General features: G+C 39.4%; 1 protein-coding gene across 3 annotated transcripts in view; it reads right to left on the bottom strand.

The window, feature by feature from the left end:
* Nucleotides 1–19,301, bottom strand: part of NR3C2 (nuclear receptor subfamily 3 group C member 2) — a 218,602-nt gene that overhangs the window by 101,330 nt on the left and 97,971 nt on the right. The gene's annotated exons all lie outside the window — the stretch shown is intronic.

The raw sequence follows: 19,301 nt of genomic DNA, 5'->3' as shown, positions 1-19,301 counted from the left end.
AGGGAAATATTTAATTTTCCACAGAAACATTCCATAAATTTCTAACAAGTAATCCTAATGTAAACTGGTATTTGGGAAAAGGTTACAGGCAGGTAATAATAGATAAAAACTAAGTGTTAAATTCAGTTCATTATAACATATATACATTAATTTAACTTTAGCTCTTTTTTTAGAGGTCAATGTGATTTTTTGTGCCAGATGAGAAGTTTGCTTACAATAATCCAGATTATTTAGGTAATACATTGTTCTCTCTTTTGAAAAATACAAGAGTTAGTCCAAATAAGAATGGATACCATAAAAAAAGACCAGGAATTTTACAGTTGACTCCCTGGACAGCAATTAGCCTACTGCCAAATATCTATTTAAATAACATCCCCAATCTAAAGACATCTGTGGGCCACAGCAGGACCGAGTCTTAAACTTTAGACCAAGTGAAAACACTGTGTTTACACATTTGCCTGAATCCAAATTAGAGCCTAACAAGTATTGCTCTGATCTTTAACAGGTTTTTTTAAACTTTCACACAATAGACTACTGTTGATCCAGAAAATTTCTTGTGGGCAGCAACCTAGTCTTAATATAAACTTCTAACTGAAAACACAAGAAATATGAAATAGTGCCACAGAGCTGGCTACTCATCATTGCTTTCAGAAGCCAGTGGTTTCCATAGGTTGATTAGGTGTCATTACTTCCATTCCCCTCTCACTATTTCCAATACAAATTTAAAAAAAAAAAACCAAACCAAAACCACACACACACTCCCCATACACACACACACTCTGCAGGATTCAAATTCAAGAGATCTAACAGAGCATACATATTTTATCACAACGCTTTTACAGCTTAGGGCAGCATGGAGCAGTTAAACAATGCCAAATGTATCTTCTAAATGATTTGTAAAACGGTTGCTTAGATGGCTCCACTGACATTTGTCACGTTGTAGGGTATGTGATTAGGAATAAGCCTGATTTATTATCCTCAACAGTGCAAATGCTGGCAGTCAAATGCTGACCTTGACTAGCCATTGCCATCAAGCTCATTTGTGTCTTTGCAAGTTGGCTTTAGTAATAGTTAGATGGAGAATTAATTAAAAATAACAGATTTTGTAAAGAAGAGTCAATAAACCCACACATAATCCAGCATTTTAAAAGCTGATTATATAGGTTATTATGCTTTTCAAACCAGATGTCATACAGGAGCACAGTTTAAACAAGATGCCTCTCTGATGATAAAATGAAGCACTCCAAAGAAGCATAAGCCACAACATGAATCCCAAACTCATTCGTTCCAAATGCTTTTATTGTTATGAGATCTAGATGAGTCTTTTTTAATTCCACATCATTGATTTTCTTTTTCATACAGAAATTTTCTGGTAGTAAAACAAACTGAAGGCACCTGGGTACACCTCAGTAAATAAAGTTATGTGAAAACAAAGGTAAAAAGAAGTTGAGATCAGCATTGTATTTTCACCAAAAGAAAAAAAAAAAACCTTTAAGAGGAAGAATAATCAGGAGATTCAAGATGCAGAGACTGCCAGCATCTTCCTTCTACCACCTCATCTCATTTCTGAAGGGGTGTAACCTCCAGCAAGAGTCTGAAGGGGTGTAACCTCCAGCAAGAGTCGTCATCTACTGGGGACTGGCACATGAAAACATGATAGTTAATTTTGCATACACAGATACTTCAGTGTGGCCCAAAACAAGAACTGTGTATTTCAATGGTATTTCACAACCATGATGCAGACTGAGAATGGAGACCAGAGCTTGGCCCATCTTTCACACCCAAGGAAGCTCAGACAGCCAGGATGCAGCCAAGAGTTGACCAAGAGCCGCCCAAGAGCCCCAGGCCCCAGTCGTGCTGCTGCCACAGCACACCCGCATGCTTGGCCCTCACCAACCTCAACGCAGCAGGCCAGCCACTGCCACCCAAGGGAGACAAGAAACTCCCACACTGAATGACAATGCAGCTCACTGCAACCTGGCACTACAATCAAGAGATCTATTACCAAGTTTATTCTACCCTGGAAATAAACTCTTCCCCCCCACCCCACCCCAAAGAGCCCCCTGAATTCTTCCTGGTTTCCACAGCACTTACATCCCTAAGTGCTTCCTTTGACTTGTCACTTCTCTAGCAGCTCTTCTACTATCTTCCTTTCTTTAATTCATCGTTCACTCAGCCATCACAGTAGATAGCATAACCATCTCCTCTTCACATTACTTCCATTATTTTTGTGCATGTTCACACAGAAACAATGATTTCACTGCCCAAGATAACTCTACTAGTTATTTAGAAAACGTTATACTAGTCAAAAGTTGTCCAACAGATTATTTGACCACTACACAATGATGTTGGTCACAACCTCCACCAGTGGCATGTATAGTCTCCCAGATTTTGCTCCATGCTGCTAGTTTTAATTGTCAATACTAATATGTTTGACCAATATCAGTTTTGCCTTGTGTAGCCCACATTTTTTAAAAAGTTTCACTGCAGGAAGGCACCCTGGCTCTCTCCTGTAGCTACCTGCATAAAGCAGATTAGCAGACCGGAAAATTATATTTCTTAAATGTCAGACTATATAAACCATTCTTCTTGTCAGCAGACCAAGAAAGCATAGAGAAGTGAAAAGGTGCAGAGATGAAACGATCAGATTTTCGGAGTAGAAGGCAGTCACATGGGACCTCGTGAACACTGAGCTAAGGAAGGACCGCTGAAACCAAACCAAACCAAACCACCCCTGAGCCTCAGCAGCAACACTCCTGCGTGCAGGCAGAGCAACATTTACGCTCTGATGTTTGGCAGAGAGGCATACAAATTGCTAAATAACCTATCTGCAAACTCTGCTGGCTGAGTTTCTCGGGGTATTATCCTGCTCCTGTGGAGACGAATACAGACATTACAGAAACTATTATGTTTCCTTGGATAAAACAATAGGACTCATATGGCCACTATCAACCCTTATACCCGCAGCCTTAAAAAAAAAAAAAGGCTAAGATTTTTTTTTCTTTAAGACTAAACCTTAAAAAAAAACCACCAAACACACCTTTAAAACTCAGAAATCTTGAAGAAAGTTAAATATTTTAGGAGACCTGTGTACTTTAGTGCATATTATGGATGATAGACACCAAGCGTAACACCTGAAGCAGTGCACGCTTACTCTGACATCTGGAGTATTGTATCAGTCCATAGGCAATATAAGTGGTTAAGGAAAGAATTAATTTTTTTCTTTAATGTCTTATCTCTACTAGAATAACAAAGATAACAAAAACGTCCATTGAAAATACATTTTCAATGTGAAATATTCAGGAAATTCAATTAAGGAAGAAAAGTAACCTAGAAAATACTACCTTCTTGTGCTATAAATCAATTATTTTTGAAACATCCCAAACTTCAGGATCCTGAAGCTCTTACTTGTATTACCATTTATTCACTTTTGTTTGTTTTGTTTCAGCTAATGATGCAGAACTCATACAATCCACTATTACTCACTGTAATTTAAAAAATTACATGGACCAGTATCTCACCAAAATAAACTCATTTTGCCACCTACGACTTTGAAGGCATATTTTTAAGAAATTTTAAAAAAAACCCAAAACAGTCAAATTCAGTAGCTGTGATACTACATCTAATTTAGTGGTTAGTCTCAATTTTTTTTTCCCAAGCACAGAGGTATTCTATTCCAAGACAAAAAAAACTTTCCATTGTTTGAACTTCAAATACTACAACCCTAACACAAATGCACAGATTACAAAATTATTCCAGTATTTATACTTTTTTTTTGTCTTAAGAAATGCTTAGTACGATGAAACGTGTAGAAATCAGATGGGAAAGCGCATTTAGTTAAGAGAAGCAAACTGAGAAATCAGAAGGTTTCTTTCCTCAGCAACTCCAGCTTTCACGTTAAGTTACTTTATTTAGCAATGCCTAAGGGTCATATATGACACTTTCATACCTGGATCTTAATTACGGTAACAAGCAAACTCTGACATGCACTGGTAACAGAAAAGGCTCCATCCTTTCTCCCAAGCCCCCCCCAAATCTAAAAAGATTCACTCAGGATTTTAAGAAAGCATTTAAATTGCAGTGTTTATTCTGCAAATAGAAGCTGATGCGTTCTCCTGTGCTGTAGTCACCAGCGAACAGGTTCCTGTATTTAGTTTAACCTTAAGGCGTATGTTGATTTTACAGAATGAAGCAAGTGTACTAAGCTCCTTCAGTTTCCATTTACCTTAGTGGATGCTGACAGGACCCAGCATTTTCCTCAATCCAACTGTAAGCCTTGACTTTTCCTTGACCTTTTCTACTGAAATCTTTTGGTAGCAACTACGGTTTGCTATCCAAATTTTACCTCAAAAATAAACTGTCGACTACAGAAAAATATAAACTTAAGCATAAACAAACGTGTGTTCTTGTGGACTGAACCTGAGGAGCACTTATCTCCTAGGGAAATAAATCTACTTTTTACCCACTTATTTAGTGATCCGAGAAGTGTAATGCCCTCCTAATATTCTGCAATCCACTTTTCTCCTCTAACTACTGTCACGATGTACCAAGATCCAACTGCCCCAGTGAAATAAAATTTACTTGTTCTGTAGTTTTTTTAGTACACAAATGTAGTTATCTATTGAAATGGAATGGTTAATCTAGACAGGGAGCTTCCTATCAGGAGCACGCCTCCAACTTTGGAAGCCAGAGAACAACAGTAAACCTCACAGGCCATTTGCTCTAACTTTTCATATTTGGTCTGCCTATAGAATTAGTGCAGTTTAAATGCATGCAATGTTGGTATTTGTGCTGCTGATTATAAATTGCTATGTATTGTATAGCAAGATAAGGCAGGAACAGTTTATCTGGAAAATGATCTAGTTAATTATTGAAAGTGGGAGGGGGTAGCGAGTTTGTTTAACTCTTTCTTTTCCTGAACCTGCTCATTTGCCACAACTAAAAGCAAAGAAACACAGCTTTGAAAATCCAGTTTTTCATAGCATCACCTCATCTTCCACCACTGATATATATGTAAACTCATTATGCATCCTGATCGCTCTCGTACAAGAGCATAGTAGCATTTACTCAGTGTGGCTCTGCTGCCTTCTTGGTCAGCAATATTTCAAAACTGCATAAAATGCAGTGATTCAAGTGAGATTCACCTGCTGATGGGGACACCAGTGGGAAATCATCACCATGAGGAACTGCAAGACAAGACTGTGTGACTATTTTGCTCGGCTATTGAGGACTTCTAAGACAAATTGAACAAGCAAGGAAGAACGAAAAATATACACAGAAGCCAAACGCAGGGAGATGATACCAGTAATAGGAACACCTCTTTAAAAAGCCTCCTCTTTCCAAAATAAAGCTCACTACTTTTTTCAAGTTCTTCCCTCAGAGTCTAAACAAGCAACTCCTAAAAATACCTGCCTTTGCTTGAAAGATTTATTTTATGAAACCCTATTACAGCAACGTGAAAATGACCATTTTCAACCTTAAGAATGTCATTCTGTTGCAGAGACAAAAATCTACCTGGTATATCTGGCAAGGGCTTGGCCCCATAAGTCCTGAAATAATACCTGTATCAAAAATATTAGTTTATAACAGAAGCAGCTTGGTCCAGTTGTACATACTTGCTTATTACAAACTATCTGCTTTATCTTCTGAGTGCATGATATGCTTACAGAGAAAGCCACCACACCATTAACGCCCTAACCACACAATAGAAAAAGTTCACAAGAGCTCTGTAATCAAATAAAAAAGAATTAAATTAAAATATTTCATAATAGCAAAAAGTAAACTGAACTGCCATCCTCAGTCTACTGGGGATTAAAATACCACAACAGAAAAACCTCCAGAGCAACCATGAAGCCATAGGGAAAAAATGCACCAAAGCACAAAAAAAAGGTTACCATGGGAACAACGGCTGTTTTCCAACTTGTCAAATAAAAGCCCCAGTATGGCAGACCTTTACTCATAAGAGCAATCCCACAGGCTTCGAAAGGCAACATGTATAATTATAGCTTGAGTCAAAAGACTCTAATGGAGGGAAAGAAGGGGGGTTTGCCCTTTCCACTCCCTTGTGCCCCCCACATCCAACAAGACAAAATTAGTATGGATGTTGACAGCATATTAGCACTACGATACCACTGTATGCTATATTATAATTCCACACAGGAACAGAAAATAGAAGTAGGAAAGTCTGCACACTAATCTAAACTTCATAAACAAGGCGTAGAGAAAAATGAAAGGCAAGAGACAGCTCACAGTATTATTTAGTATGAGTTACCAAGGCAGAACTGAGTAATAAGAATCAAGCCCATAAGCGTATCAGAGAAATTCCTGACATGAACAGACTTAAGTACCTTGCAACGTGCAGCGAGTTCTGTGCGCGTTTGTGAAAGGAAGGTTGGGAAAAGAAATAATCCGCCAATGATGATCTTACTAATCAAAAGGTAATATTCCTTAATAAGGTTAGGCACAGTGCTTTACGTTTTACTGGAAGTTTCCAGCTTGGCACTTATCTCAAATGATACAGTAAAAAGCCGAACTCCAACTTTACCACCATCTCCGATTAACAGGCATTTTAAAAGGCAAATAGTCACATTATTTTGAAATACCTTCTGTGACTTCTATTTGAAATAATGAAGGCTTAATTTTAATAACATTTTTCCATTTTAAGAAATTCAAGCTGTTCATGGTGTTTTACTGTGTACATTTATTACTTCATACAAGAAATAAGATGACTCTTGCAGCTCTAGGTTGGGCAAGTACACAGACCTTGGGGGAGTTTGTAGATTCATCTTTTCCACCTTCCTGGTCCCACAGCCCCAATAAAACATCTTCCTAAAACTAGAAGGTGGAAAAGCCAGGCTGATTGCCACTTCTATCTCCTTTACTGTTCCCCTCTTGTCGCCTTCATGGACTTTTGCTACCTTTTGACAGTATAATAAAAAGACAGTCCTGATGTTTGAGGAACATGCGAGGGTTACGGTGAGCAGAATATGCCTGCACTGAGTAGGCAATACAGGGCAAACAGATGCAGGATTCACACCTGTCAGCTTCTGGGAGAAGGAGAAAAAGCAAAGAAGGAAAAACAGAGTAGGAAAAGGTATTCAGGCAGACCTTCATGTGGCCTATTTCTTTGAGTGGTGAAGCTGGCCCTCATCCAACAATCCCTCATTTTTCTGACTGTGGCTTCTTCGCTTGGACAATTACATCTCCAGTGGCCTTTGCCTGTGCCTGTCTGCAAACGTCACCTAGCCTAGGACTCACTTCCCAGTCTCTCTGACTCTCAGGATGCTTCCCAACAGTTTGCAATTGGATTTCCTCCAATACCATAGCAAGTTCTCTAGCCATCATTTCTTCAAGTGATGTATCTAATATAAAGGTGCCACTCTTAAGGCTGGGGATGAAGAGTTCATGCTTTGGAAACACAAAACAAAACCCAAACTCATCATACACTAGCTTTAAGTTCTAGGTGTGCAATCCCATGTGTAACCTGGTTTTCAAATATATCCCATACATTATGTTTCTTCACCAGCACCCTGTGAACATCCTCTGTTAAACTCTTCCCTATAGGCCAGCTTTCCATAGAGGATTCCCTTATGTTTCCACAGAGTATTCACCAACCAGGGTGAAATAAGAACAGCCCTGTTTTCTCTTCAGTGCAAACAAGTACTTAGGCAACCCTACTCCTGCCTTACCTTCAGGAGGCAAACATCTACCCTGCACAGCTCTAGCCAGTACGTGAATAACTCCACGGTCTAAAATGCCTAGCTGCTGGTAAAGGGCTCTGTGGTACTGCTCAGAAAATACCCTTATAGAAAAAAAATCAAAGTTTTAAAAGTATTCTGATCCCAATCCAACCTGCGAATTTTGTCACAGGTGAAACAGCCTTCTCAGGCTTCATATCTGCTTGTAAAAATTGTGATTAGCAGGGGACATGGCAAATAGGGACAGGGACATCACTTCCCACTTTTCCCACCTCTGATAAATGAAGGGACAATTTGCAGAGATCCTTACTTTTCTACTTACACTAAGGTAAAGTACAGTCACTCCTGCTGTTGGTGATATTGTTTGTACCAACATTTGTACATGGTACAAACATTTATTTGTACACTTATTTGTACAAATAAGTACATTTATTTGTACACTTCAAGTCCCTCTTGTTTTCCCTTGCCCGTAGTTTGGCAATATGGGCCAAAAGAGAGATACATTAATGAGTATTCAACAGCCCTATTTCTCATCCTACTACTGTAGAAGGAATGCAGATATTCTTTCCTTCCTTCTTCCTAACTTAGAAACCCACGTAACCTGAACAACTTGAGGGGGAGATGTGAGCCACTCATCTTTGTAGAGCCTTCCTCTCTTCATTTTCTCTCTTGCAAAAGAGCTTGTTTTGAAATGGACACATAAAGATCTTTTGAACTAATCATCACCATCACCAGTTAGAAAGACACTGCATACTTGCATCTACAAGAGCAATAGGAAGACAGTATTGCTACAGCATCTGATCTCAAACTCCAGCATATACATCATCTGCGTGTGTGCAAATGCACCAACTGCACTCATGCAGTACAACCTTAGAGTGATTTGCAATTTTTAATTTTACATACCCCTTGGATCTGGATAGAATTATACCTATTTTAGACGCCAGAAGATCATGACAGAGGAACAGTTTAGATCATAAAACAAAAGAGCATCAGATCCGAAATGCAGTTGTTCAGACCTTGCCACAAAAGTGAAGACTTTTGAGCAGAAGTACTATTGCATCTTGGAAGATACGGGTTTTACAAACTAGATGCAGGGTTAACATTCAAGAATTCCTTTAAAAATCAACAATAACTACATAATAGGAAATCTCTGCTCCCATTAACTAAGTAAAAATTCTATTGATAGCCTGTAGAAGTAGAAGGTAAAATCAATCGCATGTGTATTTTTAAAATATTCCAAACCCCAAGTCCTTTCAACTCTCTTTTCCTTATTTTCACAGCAAGTGTAACCGCTGACATGTAATACAGTTATACTGTATTAAATAACTATAGATTTTAACTTTTAAATCAATTAAAATACCCCTCCATTATATGCTAGAGTGACAAGTAATAGCCTGCTGAGTGCCATGGAAAACTTTGGTCAAATAGCAGATGAGGGCTGCAATCACTGACTGATACCTAGAGCAAAGGCTTTTGGTAATTCTCCCACAAGCAATCACAATTGCTGACAAAGTTCAAATTTGTCTTGACAGGATTGTCAAGGCAAACTAGAAACGTTCACAATTGCAAGTCAAAGAATTCATTTTTATTCAGCTGAAATTCACTCTACTGTTCACATACTAATGATACACAGTACTGTACCTACCACTCACTCTGGCTGAATAGCTGGAACCCATATAGCAAAGACTGAAAGCAAATGGGACTCTTAAGCAAAACGCAGACCAATGAAGTTATGTTCTGCAACTAACACAGCCCCAGCTCCTCTCCTAAATCCTCTGCTGCATACTGTCAGAACTCTCTTGCAATGTATAGCAGGCCTTGATTTTGGAAGGCAGCTTGCATTTAACTTCAGTGGGAATAAGAGCTGGTGCAATAATTAAAAATACCACCATCCCTCTCATTTCAGGAAAAGGATGTTTAACTGTTTATGCACAAAAGCACGTTACCGTAGAGGCAAACTGACAGTTGAGTGTGCATAATTATGTGCTTATGCATAAATTTACACAATTTACATAGTAATCAAGGTGTATAGCAGAGTGAGCAAACATTATGACTCACTAAGCCATCACCACCCAGATCTCACTTATGCAGCCTGTCTCTGGCACAGACTTTCAATTTTCTATAGCAAGGACCCCAATATTTACATTCATTGTTAAGCCACAATATCACTCACTGACACAACAGGTCCCACAGAGAGTGCAATTAAAACCAAACAGAAAGAACCTGACAACACACATTCTTTGCTCCATTAAGCAATTTCTGCCTATTCTAAAACAATCTGCTTTTTATTTTCCCCTTGTAGCCGCTGAAATTATTTCTGCTATAAACAGGTGTGCAGTATGCAGAATAAGCACTTGGGGAAGAAAGAAGATGACTCAACAAAGAGTAAGTTTTGAGGACTCACCGTTTCAAACGTTGCAGCAATCACCGTGCAATTTAACTTTATTACACGGCCAGAGGATCCAAGAAGCCTCTGCTGTCCCCACTTGCACCCCTTCAGGCTTCAGACCACTTCACTCCACGCAGCTCCTGGCCATGGGAGCCCACTGTAGTCACGAAGCGTTAAAGAGACCTGCAACAACTTCTTCCTTCCATATCTGCTTTTTGTATTCCCAATTAACGTATACAAAACAAAAAATGCGGAGCTCCAAAGTATACGAAAATGGTTTTATTGTTTTTTTAAAATTACTAAGTTGTTATTCAAGAGCAGGAATAATGAAACTTTGTTTCCTAAGGCTTCCTCCTTCCCGCTTGCAATGTTTAGTAGGAAAAAAGTGCAAACTTATCACCTTTCCTTTAGTGGGGGCACTAGCTGGGTGCCTCTCTTCCCTCCAGTTACTTACTTTAATGGAACTGGTAAGAGATAACAGCTAAAACTGAAAGAGGTAATAGCTACCCACTGTCAAATTTAGTTGAAGTTGGCTGACATTCAAAACTTATTAGGTGGGAACACAGACACAGCTCAGTTACAGAGAACTGAATTTCCTTGGGCTCTGTCTAGGGTTCTGTTGGATTTGTTACCAGAACTAATAACCTGATAGGAGAAAGTTCTCAAAAAGATATCATTCCTTTAAAGCTTTGGACCCTCACACATACTCGCGTATTTAAAAAGCATCATCTGCTTAATTAAAGCACGCAACCCCCTCAGAGCAGCCTGCCCTCCGCCCCACCGAGCGTGTCCAAATGCACCCTGTGAGCTGACACAAACCCTTCCGATCCTCCTTCTCATTCCTCCAGGTTGCCACCTCTCTCCCTTTCGTGGTCCACTGCCTCCAGCGCCCACCTCACTGGCACAGTGGCACCCAGGGAGTGAGGGGCTGGAAGAGCAGCATCCAACGCCAAGGGCAGCCCGCTGCCACAGGCACAGCATCACTGCCTTCGCCCTTGTACCCTCCAGGTCTCTTCAGGGAAAGGGGTGGGGAGTCCCACTTTGTAACAGGAGTGAATATTTGATTTAGTTCATCTAAACTAATTTATCGTCAGTGAAACTAGCAATTATAAATCTTACTAGCAGCCCTCGCCCCAGCTCATCTGAGTTAAGCTCACAGGTAGCTGTGCTGCAGCCCACGACTCCTCTCTTCGCCCCCACCATGAACACTGCCCACATGGGAGACACTGCTCCTCAGTTCAAAGCAAGTAGAAGACTCAGGCCCAAATGGATCAGATACTGCTTTGTTTCACACTTTTTTTTTTGTAATGCAAAAGGACTGTAGCAAAGTATCCACTTCCCCTAAAAATGGCACACACAAGACAGCACATCCGTCACGTTGCACATTAGACATGATGCTAACCATTGTATCTACACATCCCTGAAACTCTTCTGCACGCTTCTGGAAAGGAGAGTTTCCATTACGATGATGAATTAAATCCTACTATTCTGTGGAGGAACAGTTTGCCTTTTTTGACTTAAGCTGGCAAGAACTTAACCCCATTTTTGCAGCACATTAACAGCTACAGATACTCATCTGATTCATGCATTTTTGTTTTGCTCGCTTTCCCTGAGTAATGTATTCTAGTTTTACATATACCTACAGAAGTCAAGTTATTGAATCTGCAGAATCTTGACCACATGGGATAGTGTCATCGTCTTTTGTGTGGTTGTGGACTCCAAATGCGGACTTTCCTTGAACACGTCCTTGCAATATTTTCTGGACTTGCCTCAGAGCCATTCTGATTTTAATGAGTCCATAGAAAGTGGCTTCAGGCAGCACACCATCCAACCTTCTCTGAAAACCTCTGTGCTCCTGTATCTACAGAAACAGTGTTTCTAAGCTGAGTATTTCAAAACACTTGTAAGAACTAAACACCTAAAACCTTTTCCAGGCCTTTTACACCAGCAAGGACTCAAAGACCATCCACGAGGAACTGGTTAATGCTTGGAAGAAACAAGGCTGTTATCCAAATTTCACAGTCATACAGAGGAATGTTAATAAAAGTAAATGCATACCAAGCACTTGTTTGAACTTCAGCACTTCCTTCATTCCAGAAACACTGCTTTAATCTCACAACCGCTGCTCTGCCTTTTGTTATCCTCTTTCATGACTCTGTTGTCAAGCGCAGCGCTCAGACAACTTGCTGCAGAAGTAGCAGAAATTGCCTACAAACATCAGGCCTGTGCTGCTAATGTGCGTGTTTTCTAGCACAGCGAGGCTGAAGCAGGACCTCAGTTTTCCTCATGAGAGCGCTCAGGCCAAGCTGTTTGGCAAAATAACCTGGAGAGTCAGTCCCTCCTCTGGCTCACAAGCATTTGGGAACCAACTGCAGTTGCTGGCAGAGAGCAGGCTGCAGGTTATCAGCTGCATGACCTTAGGTTTGACATGTGCAAAGAAAAAAAAAAAAAAAAAAAAAAAAAAAAAAATCGCTGAAAGTTGAAAATTCCCCCAAGTCCTGTAACATGGCATGCAGTTTCCCCTACTGCAATCTCCAAACATGTCAGGAAGCAGCTCTACCTACAAGATACGAAGGCAGATCAGGATGGGGACAAAGCCTTGCTTCATGCCCTTCTGACAGAGAAAAGCTGCAATGTTCTGCCTTGACTGAAAACACTCGCCAGAGTTACCAATTGAAGAGCTTGCCCAAACAGCTGAATTTTGCTGAAGCCTGAAGAAACCCTTGAGATTAATGGTATTACAGGCTTTAGTTTACTTGACAAAGACGATATACAGGCCTTTATTCTCAGCTTTTCTGAGATTTCCTTGGCTGCAAAACTGCATTAACTGTTCCTCAACCAAACCAAACCTCCAGGTCTGCTGACCATTATTCCAGCAAAGGTAGAAGTTTCTTTTTCCTCCAAGAAGTGAACAATTACACCAGTTTCCAAAGCATGAGCTCTATTATTTTTGTAGAGTTGAATCTCTGCATCCTTGAACTTCCAAGGAATCATCTTCTGGTCCTTGATGGCTGTAAACAGTTGTGCTTCTGTCAGGCCAGGTGATGCCTTCTGACCAACTACTCCAGCAGAATCTGTACCATGAGTGCCTGCTACCCTTCTCTACAGTACTTACAAGATAGATGCAAGAGTTTGTGCTATTTTGCTGCCAGCTGCTCTTGGGTGGGTAGGCTGGAGAACTTCATTTAATGCTTCGTCAGAGATGCCAGATGGACATTTTAATAAACTGGTGAAGTGTTCATGCCACTGATTTGGGATTTCCTTGTAGCTGGCTCTCAGTGTTTGACCATCTTGACCATGGACTGACGCAACATCACTAAATTTACAGCCACAGGCTACTTTTAAGCACCCATAGAAGCTCGCATAAGTTCTCATGCCTTTTCTGCCATTATAGTTACACTTTAAACCAATGGCAAGCCCCCTGGTTTTTGCAAGAACCACTTGTGCAGCCACAACAAGTTCTTGGTGGCCACAGTCAAAGCATAGCTGATAAGATTTTACCAGGCAGCCACAAATGCAGGCCCTTGGGGCTGCCTGTGGTCACTGTGATAGCTCCTAAAAACACTGGTCCCAACTGGCAGCAGAAGGTATAACAACTAAGTAGAAATGCAGGAAAAGAAGGGACTAGAAAGGACTTTCATGAATACTGTAGACACTGGTTAGAGCCCCCCAAAATAAATAATGCAATTGGCTGTGCTTCTTAAGGCATTTACTAGCTATCTTAAAGTCACTATTGTTGCATGAAAAGAAAAAACAAAACCAACCATGATTCAAAGAGAGTCTAAGAAGTCTATGAATGAATATTGATAAACTGCTGATCGTGATGTGCCATAATTATTCTTAGAGCATGAGGTCACAATCCTAAATTATGAAACTGCTGAAATAATATTTTTAAAGTTTCATCCTTCCCTTATGCATAAAAATCTCTGCTAAGCCTGCAAAATCTTGACCTCAAATTTAAGGACATTATGCTACTTTAATAAATTATATAGAAGGCTTCACTTGTGATCAAGAAAATATTAAGACTTAGGTTATTATATTTTACATTATTTCTTTACTCATTAAACCTGAAGAGCTTTCATTAAAAATACAGTAATTAAATTCGCTGCCATATTATTAACAAAACTTGATATACGTATTTAAATTCCGATGCTGTGATAGATATGACAGGGATAAAGTATAAGCTGAACAGCTGAAATACAGACAACATAAAAGAAACACACAATCTTTTATTTAAAGCAAGGACTTCAACATTTTAACTTACTCCAAATTTATTTTAATGGCTATCATGTCCTAAAAAAACATTTACAGAAAAAACCCTGGCTTGCTTTGGATACTGTTGTCTTAAGCAAATACACTTCAGCTTCATACTTAATTAGAATTAGATGGAAAAGTCTGTCCGTGACTCCCATTCCTCTTCAAAATGTGACATATTGTTGCTGTTCCTGATAAGGCTGCAGTGAGGCTGTTTGCTTGATGGAGAAGTTATCCACCAAGACTGTTACTGAAGTGCACCAGTATGGCTATCGCTCCAATTAACTATTTATGAGCTGTTCCACTGCTCTAGAAAAAGTGCACCGCTATCAGAAAAGAATTGCTCATTAGCAACCAGCCTGTTAAGGTATTTTTAAATATAACAATGCAATTTCAGTAGACATATGTGCATTATTTTTTAAGGAGAAAAGGAACAGAAGCATTTTACTCTGGAGCTCAGCGGTTTAAAATTTTAATGAAGAAAGGATTTAAGACTGTATTATAGGAGACAATGTCTCATTGACAGAAATGTAGTTAAGATAGTCCTGCAGATCTTTTCCATCTCTTATTTCTGTGACCTTTTACCCTAGGCACACACATGCTTCCACTCTCTCTCTGCAGAGAAGCAGGGTGGGTGCTGTCTGAAGACTGACAGGGAAGCAGGGACCAGGTGCTGCTTCCAGGTGCCTCCTCCTGTAAGGAAGAAGCTCTGCCACAGCTTCCCTTAACATCCAAAATGCTACTGGGAATAACTCTGCACTCTGAATCTGAAATTCCTCCCCTCTCAAATGGAACAAACAGTAAATTATTTAAGTGAAGAAGTGGCAAAATGATTATCTTCTCATTATGCTAAGTAGATGGGGGGGAAAAAAGGTGGGGGGGGGGGGGGGATGGCAAACTTGTCCTGGCCTAACTTTATCAACCACTGAGAGTTGCTAAACTCGAGTGCTCTGAGGTGTTCTGCTTATTACTGACAGCACAGAAAAATCATATACATCACTTTTGTATTACTGCAGTCCTCCAGTGTTCTGAGAAATTCACATATGCAGAACAATCACTACTACTTGAAGTTGTCCTCTTCATACCCAGTTTCCTGCAATTTCCTTATTAAAATTACCCAAGAAGCCATCTCATCTGATGCTCTACCATAGAGAGATATTTTGGACAAATTGCAAAAATATTTCATAACTGAACTATCAGATTGATGAGTGACACTAAAGCACTACCCGTCAAATTGTTACTGAACTTCACCTTCTAAACTACTGTCTACCCAGTTGTTTCAAACACAGGTAGTTATGTTAGTCCAAATGAGCTTGTTGCTAAAATACTACTGCATCCCACACATTTGTTCCTGGAAGATAACGTGATGGAGCCCATCTGAAACACCGTCTGGCACGTTTACCTGTCTCAAGCCCTCACTTCATTTTGCAGCATCCTCCCCTGCTGCAAGTTCATCAGAACAACATTTTCATGCAACAAAGCACGCAATTAATCATAATCTACATGAGGACACATTACCCGAAAATGTAATAAATGCACAACCTTGTTATAAATTGCTAATACTCTGACGTTAACTTATTGCTCACGCTTGATCTTAACATTTACCCACCCACACGTCCAGATCTCTGAGGATGACTCTAGTGATCCAACTCTTCACCAGCTTACTTCTGTATATTAAGGCTGTTAGTCCAACAACCTTTCTTGCCCTCTCTGTCTCCCACACCTCTTCTCTGTGTCCTCATAAACAATGCCACCTAAAAATAAAACGACATGCAAGAATAACAAAGGGCAATATTGAGACTTAGCCCAGCAACAGAGCCAAAGTGTATGGCATTTTCAGCTGCCGTACGCTGCTAACTCCAATCCTGTTAGGGCCAATGCGATCCACTTCAAAACCGTCTCAGATTAGATACAGAAATGCAATTCTGAGCTACTCCAGAGTTCTGTTATAGTTTGCTCTCAGCCCGCAGAGCAGAGCTAACAGAGTAGAGGACAACTGACACACGTAAAGAAGAATAATCCTCCCTCACCACCCACCCCAAACCTCCTTAATTCACTACAAGAAGTGTATATGAAATACAGACTAGGTCATACAGGTACTCACTAAAAGAAAAAAACCCACTCTCCTGGTTTTCCCAGTAAGACAAAACTAGTGTTGAGATGTTTTATCAACTCCTTAACACAGTACCATATCGTTTATTTACATAGTTATTCTCTCCCTGTATTTTCCAATAACCTTCTAGCTTTTTGCTTTTCAGCTGAGGGCAATCTCTTCACATTTTATGCATCACAGAGCCAGAATGAGTATCAATGTTTAACAATGATTCCCTGAAATCTCTCGGGAGAAGGGAAGGAAAAGATAAGGAAGAAAGGAATAAAGGAGTATATTTACTCCTATCTCTTGTCATTTTACAGTAACATGGACAGGAAGGGGGAAGAAGAAAGTCTAATTTACTGGTCTGAATGATATATTGGAAGCTCTACATGCTTCCGAAGCTATTTCTAAAGAAAGTTTTATGCATATGCAAGTCTGTTCATGGAAAGGTACCATATGCTTATAATCATTTATCCTTTATACAATGCATACTTCATGAAATTTGTACGGTCGCCTTTTTCTTTTTTCTTTTTTTTTTTTTTTTCTCCTTAACAGTGAGATTCACAGATCTGGAAGGATGTTAAATACTAAATCTGTAAAAGTTCATGACAGCCTATGGCAAAACTCCCATTCAGTTTGGATTAAATATATTTGGTGAAATTCCAAACAAGCCCGTCAATATGTGCACAAACAGGACTGCTGGTTCCCCAGAAGAGAGAGTTATCACTTGTTTGCTCTATGAAGACCTTTGTGTATAAATCGACAAGGATGCTATCTTGATACGCAGAACACTTCTGCAAGTGCTATAAGCTGAATGTGTCTGCTCAACTGAGAAAGAGACCGACTGTCCCATGCAAAAGTTACAAGCACTAACAGTAATGCTGTACAACTTTGCTGTACAACTCTCACTGTAAATTTATATATGAATTGAAACATGCCAGAAAGCCATTCTCTTCACTGGACGTTTACTCCTTTTATAGCTAATTTTAAAATTTTTTGAGGAGAGTTCACAGATTGCAAGCAATTCTTTGCTCTCTTTCCATCTCCCTATCATGGCTAGGGATGAATACACAAAATCTTTTAAACCTTTTCCCCTCCCCAGTCTTTGGTCAATATGTGTTAATTACTTTATATTGAACTATCCCTTCTGCAGCGTTATACCATAACACAAGCGTTAACTTCAGTACGTTAAGGAGACTAGAAGAGTTCTATATACTTTTCCCTTCTAAGCTTTCACTTCAAGAATTTTTCCCTTGTGACTGCCTTAGTTTGTATTCAGTTCCTTATTTCCTCAAGCTTTTCTCTTAAGATTCAGACATTTTCATCCACTCTTCTGCATGCTAAACACATCTCTGGGTAGGATTTAAAGGGCTCAGATGTCAGGTATGTAAACTATTTTTCCTTTAAGAGCAGAATTGGCATATTAGACTATTCCAAAGACAAGTGTATTTGAGGCAGAAACTTTCCTTTCGAGATTTATTCTCTTCCATCACCAATGCCATCTTGATATCTTGGCTATGGTGAAATATGAAATGTATTCATTGGCTAAAAAAATTTTTTTTTTGCTTAAGTGCATCATCATGAAGTTTGATTATGCTGCACTATATATTCATATATTTTTCTATACAGTTCCCCAGGTTTCTTCTAGATTTCTTCATCAAAATACAAAACTTGTAGCTAGTTTTTCCTCTTCCCATCTCAGCTAGAAATCATATATTCCATGCCTGCACTGAAGTAAAAATACTGTCTCGCATTTGTGGTTATCTGCTAAAGCTTCCTTCCGTGAATAACCCCAAGCATTTTATCCTAGACCTTTATTCAAACTAAAGTGACTGTAATCATCCATAATTCAGAAGCAGCACCTGTTGGGTTTGTATTAACAATTTGATACTTAAGTAAAGAAAACTCTTTGGAGCCAGAGTCAGCAAAAATATCTTCTTCTAGCAAATCCTATACTGACCAAACTGAGACTGGTTTCAGTAAACTATGCCAATACTTTCACTTTCCAAAAAAAAAAAAAAAGGGATAATGAATAGGACCATCTCCAGGCAAGATGTTTAAAAGTTGTAAGAAATCAAATATTAAAAGATATGCTTAGAAAAGTTAAGATACCAGTTTTGTGAAAAAAAGAAAGACAACTCCCACCCTGCCTCTGTGTTTTCCTCTTTCTAAACATTTTCTCAATTCCCAGTACAGTACATCTAAAACTAATCTGGTCACCATGGCGGGCACTGCTTTTCAGGCAGCCACACAGAAAGCAGCTATGTAATATTTCTATCAATATGCAACATTCAACACAGCGTCACTTCTTCACAATTCACATTTTAAAATGATAAATGCAAATACACTACTTACACTTATGTATGTAGATCTCAGAAATCTAACTTGGATAGTCACACACACTTTTGTTCAGGAATGAAGACTGGCAGCTCAGTTTTCTGACACAAATCAAGGTCAGAATTCTGCACACTCACTTACTAAAAAGTAGTAATTGAAGATTCAGAAAGCTAGAAAAATCAGTTTTGATTCCATCACAACAACTTTGTAGTTAGCCATGCTAACATACAGCTTATTAGGTACACCACTCTTAAGATTACCCCATAATGCAGTGACGTCAGAACACATAGAAGAATGGTTAGCCAAATTTTCCAAGTGACTTCTAGACACAACGAGAGAGGCAAGGTAATTTTTAACATAATCTCTAATCACAAATTAAAGTAATCTCAAGGCTGCTGTAACTTATAGCAACTTAAAAGGCCAGTCCAGAAGTTAAGGTGCCCAGGCTGCATGGAGGATCATCAGGATTTCTTCGCACCAATGGCCATATGGGCTTGTAAAATGGTTCTACGTGACCAAGCTATCGAAC

This window comes from Nyctibius grandis, chromosome 6 (assembly GCF_013368605.1).
Source record: "Nyctibius grandis isolate bNycGra1 chromosome 6, bNycGra1.pri, whole genome shotgun sequence".
NCBI classification, from domain to species: Eukaryota; Metazoa; Chordata; class Aves; order Nyctibiiformes; family Nyctibiidae; genus Nyctibius; species Nyctibius grandis.
This window is presented reverse-complemented; position numbering and strand designations above follow the sequence as displayed.